This window comes from Cucumis melo, chromosome 4 (genome assembly GCF_025177605.1).
Source record: "Cucumis melo cultivar AY chromosome 4, USDA_Cmelo_AY_1.0, whole genome shotgun sequence".
Taxonomy (NCBI): domain Eukaryota; kingdom Viridiplantae; phylum Streptophyta; class Magnoliopsida; order Cucurbitales; family Cucurbitaceae; genus Cucumis; species Cucumis melo.
Genome location: NC_066860.1, coordinates 25,567,919 through 25,572,885, shown reverse-complemented (window position 1 = coordinate 25,572,885; position 4,967 = coordinate 25,567,919). Strand labels below are relative to the sequence as shown.

The 4,967-nt window shown below is 46.1% G+C and overlaps 1 non-coding gene across 1 annotated transcript; it reads left to right on the top strand.

Annotated features, from left to right (window-relative positions):
- Nucleotides 1-2,438: 2,438 nt before the first annotated feature.
- LOC127149268 (5.8S ribosomal RNA) lies at nucleotides 2,439-2,593 on the top strand. Its single transcript, XR_007820671.1, has one exon. It is a non-coding gene; the product is annotated as a 5.8S ribosomal RNA (ribosomal RNA).
- The last annotated feature ends 2,374 nt before the right edge of the window (nucleotides 2,594-4,967 follow it).

Below are 4,967 nucleotides of genomic sequence, written 5' to 3'. Positions count from 1 at the left end.
CAGATACATCGTCGCCAATGTCACTTTGGCTTCTTCGATGACTTTGTTTGTGGCCTTGAAGTACTGTTCGAGATCAAATATGAAGTTCTCTAAGGCCTTTGCATCCCTCACCCCACAAAAGGGCTTGGGTTCCGGAACCATCACCTTAGTGACGGAAACTGTTCCTCCAACTGGAACTTGGTTTGCCATTGCTCGCATTGTGAGATTCAGTCTTGTATTCACATCTGCGATTTCGTTCCTAACGACATCGAGGGTAGCTCAAAAATCCTCTGACATGCCGTTTATCATCTCCAAAAGCGTCTTCTGAGATTTATCTAGCTCGTTAACACGTTCCCCCATGTGGGCAACAAAGCCCGATGAACTTTCCCCATATTCGTAGTTAACAATTCTTCCAACATTTTCTTCTAGGGTGTCGACTCTTGCCAACAACTCTTGTATCAGTAACCCTTCGACATGGCCAGCTACCACATCGATTGTATCAGTTTTCTCAGCCATCTCTTCGAGACGGGACTCCAAGAAGCAGACGGAGTCAGGAACTTCGACTAGGTAGAGCATTTGCTCCTCTAGCTCTACCAGTCGGTCTCTCTGGGCCTTGCCCGATGGATTCGCTGACGACATATCTCGATCATATTATCAACTAACCGATTTGGCTCTGATACCACTTGTCACAATCGTAACCTTTCAAACACGATTGTGCGGCACTTGTTCTGCTCGGTCAACAAGTCAGTCGTTCAATATACGAAATTCGCAGACAAACTCGCAGTATAATATAGCCTCTCTCCATGTTCTCGGAAAAATATTTTTATAAAACAGGAGAGAGAAATTAAATTGTTGAAAACATCATAAAAGAAAGCATTGAAGACTGTCAATTGCAAGGAAAATAGCTTACATTGCAAAAAGTGCGACAAGGCTTAGGCGGGAGTCGGACTACTCAGGTACCCTCTATAGTACATATTGAAATTTTTGGTCTTGGCAGGCTTGCATATGAAAAAGCCGAAATGTCACACTGTGGCTTGACGACACGAAAACGAAAGAGATAGACTAAACTACAAGACATAAAGATAAAGCGATTTAGGGGTATTCGGTCATACGGCCATAAGTAAATAGCACCTTGGACAAGTATGCCCGAGACACCGTGCGCGCCATGCTTGTGTGAGCATGGGGATCTGTCTGAGGGCGTGCGTGCTTGGCTTGTAAGTGGTAATGTAAGTGGCAGATGGGCCTTCGTCGCTCTTATTCGACCCTACCCAGACACAACTCATTTATTTCTTCCAATTGCCATGGAGGTTATATCTTATGTTAAAAGACAAAAAAAACATAAGTGTTAGTGAGGGGTTGGCCTTGGACTACAAAACAAGTCGAAGGAAACCATCTTTGGATGCCCAAGTATAAGATATGGTGCTCGTGTACAAGTCAAGGCCCTGGCTGAGGGTTGCACACAAACGCCTATGGTGCATGGCAAAAATACTTGAGAGGTTATGGTAACTCTTCTGTGCCCAACATGCGCCATGCCCGGTGGGCGTGTGTGGGGCACGCGTCGCATCCCAGGCGTGGAGCTTAAAAGAATTGACGGAAGGGGACCACCAAAAGTGGAGCCTGCGGCTTAATTTGACTCAACACAGGGAAACTTACCAAGTCCAGACAAAGTAAGGATTGACATACTGAGAGCTTCATTTTATTCTATGGGTGGTGGTGCATGGCCATTCTTAGTTGGTGGAGCGATTTATCTAGTTAATTTCGTTAACGAACGAGACCTCATCCTGCTAACTAGCTATACGGAGGTACCCCTCCACGGCTAGCTTCTTAGAGGGACTATGGCCGCTTAGGCCAAGGAAGTTTGAGGCAATAAAAGGTGTGTGATGTCGTTAGATGTTCTGGGCCACACACGCGCTACACTGATGTATTCAACGAGTCTATAGCCTTGGCCGACAGGCCTAGGTAATCTTTGAAATTTCATCGTGATGGGGATAGATCATTGTAATTATTGGTCTTCAACAAGGAATTCCTAGTAAGCGCGAGTCATCAGCTCGCGTTGATTACGTCCTTGCCCTTTGTACACACCACCCGTCGCTTCTACTGATTGAATGGTCTGGTGAAGTGTTTGGATCACGGCGATGTGGGCGGTTCGCTGCCCGCGACGTCGTGAGAAGTCCACTAAATCTTATCATTTAGAGGACCAAGAAGTCGTAACAAGGTTTTCGTAGGTGAACCATTAGAAGGATCATTTTCGATGCCTAAATATCAAACGACCCATGAATGCATTTAGTCCGCGTCAGGGGCGGGTAGAAGCATGCTCTTTGCCTGCCTCCTCCCCATCCAACGCGTCCAAAAAAAACCCCGCTGCAGGTTGCACCAAGGAACTTGAAATTAATTTACCTGCCCCCAACCCCGACCTCGGTGTGCAAGGGACGAAGCATTCTAGTTGCATTACTAACAATGACTCTTAGCAACGGATATCTCGGCTCTCGATCAATGAAGAACGTAGCGAAATGCGATACTTGGTGTGAATTGTAGGATCCCACGAACCACCGAGTCTTTGAATGCAAGTTGCACCCGAAGCCTTCAGGCCGAGGGGACGTCTGCCTGGACGTCACGCATCGTTGCCCCCACCACACAACTCTTCCCATGCGGGATCGTTGTGAAGGCAGGGGACACATACTGGTCTCCCATGCACACCGTCGTGCGGATGGCTTAAATTCGAGTCCTCGATGCTTGTCGTCGTGACACTACGGTGGTTGATCCAACCTCGATGACGCATCTAGACCTCGACATCACCTTCACAGACTCCTACATGACCCTTTGAATGTCGCTCCTCAAAAGGATGACAGTCTCGACGCGATCCTAGGTCAGGTGGGACTACCCGCTGAGTTTAAGCATATCAATAAGCAAAGGAAAAGAAACTTACAAGGATTCCCCTAGTAACGGCAAGCCAACCGGGAAGAGCCCAGCTTAAGAATTAGGCGTCGTCGACGTCTGAATTGTAGTCTGGAGAAGCATCCTCAGTGGTGGACCGAGCATAAGTCCCCTAGAAGGGGGCGCTAGAGAGGGTGAGAGCCCCGTTGCGCTCGGACCCTGTCGCACCATGAGGCACTATCAACGAGTCGGGTTGTTTAGGGAATGCAGCCCCAATCGGGTTGTTTGACACGTTCTTGGCTTATTACCTCCACGAGAAGGTTTTTTCCACTTCAATAGGAATTTATGTATCTCCCTCGTCGGACTTCTACCTTTCCTTACTCTGTCAGTAAGGATTTCTTTGACTTCTTTATCTTCTTTCAGTTTCAGGTCAACAGATAATCGTACGACATTGTTCCACCGTTGATTGAAAACTTGATCATCCGCACGAAACTCAAGGGGGCATTGCTTTTGGTCCACCCTCTTGGCTTATTACCTCCACGAGAAGGTTCTTTCCACTTCAATAGGAATTTATGTATCTCCCTCGTTGGACTTCTACCTTTCCTTACTCTGTCAGCAAGGATTTCTTTGACTTCTCTATCTTCTTCCGGTTTCAGGTCAACAGATAATCGTACGACATTGTTCCATCGTTGATTGAAAACTTGATCATCTGCACGAATCTCAAGGGGGCATTTCTTTTGATCCACCCTCTTCTCCATCTGCCTTAAAGCTTCTTCTAGGCACGCTCGAGCAATGTCAGCCATTTGTTCCCGATCCTTTTCAAATCTGTGAACTTGAGGGTTGTTCCCAACATAAGGACCATCAGCGAGCAGCAACAATACAGAATGCCTACTATCATCGATCTCAAACTGACTTCTCCTGATCAGCAAATCTGTCTGAGCACTGTGATCGAATTGGATTACATTCAACAGCTGAACTGAATTCCTTTGTCTTCCATCAAGAAAATGATGTAGATATTCTTCGAGCATACAGTTGAATTGCTTGACCTCAACTTTGGAAGGCTTGGTCGCATCAGCGACCCCAAGACTTTGCCCCTCAATTGTGACTTACTTTAGACCATCGAAGGCAGCCTGACACTCGGGGTTCCCACCCCACTGAATGTCTTCTTTCAACAACTCAGTCAGCGAGCTTGCTTTTTTTAAGAATCCTTCCAAGAACTGCCTGTTGTTATTAGCCAATCCAAGGCATGAGCATAACTCCGTGACTGATTTCGATATTCTTCAATCATACATTGTGGCAATCTTCCTTTTTCCGACCCTAATTCGGTAGAAATCCACCTCATGACCTGGCATGTTTATCTGTCCTTGCACAAAGCAATACCTTCCTCCATTGGCAACCAATTGATTTTTCTCCAGTTTCTGAAAACCCTTTTAAAGGTGGTCCTTGGGTTCTTCCCTTGTAGGGGTATGGGTCACAATTTCACCAAAGTAGACCATGACAAAATTATCAAGGTAGTCTTGAAAGATCTGGTTGGTAAGTATGGGAAGTAGATATTTGCGACGAACTGTGAGCTTATCCAGGGTATGGCGATTAATACACCATCATAGGTTTTTGTTCTTCTTCTTCAGGGAAAGGACTGGGGCTCCATACGGAGCTTACAGGTCTACTAAATCCTGTACTTAATAAGAAGTTTGGCTAACTTCAGTGGCAACATACGATAAGCATTCTTCTCAAATCCTTTTGCCTCTGACAACGATTCTATCCCATGGTCAATCATCCTTCGCATCAACAAGGATTTGGGCCCACTATTTGGCATCACACCATGGTACTTCTCTAGGACACATCGAGTGTCTTTGGGGACTGTCTCCACCAGTTTTTCCAATGCCTCAAGCAGGAGGGCCACAGATGTGGGCTTCTCTTAGATAGGACTCTTATCTAGTTGCATGGCTAATATCATTTTAAACCCATTAGGCTGACGAATATCTGCTTGCACAACGGTAGGGAAATATCCAGTAATCACTATACATCTTGCTGAGGGCATTGGTATAACTTGATGTTCGAGGAGGAATTCCATTCCCAGTACTACATTGAAGTCGTCCATCTTTACAACCACA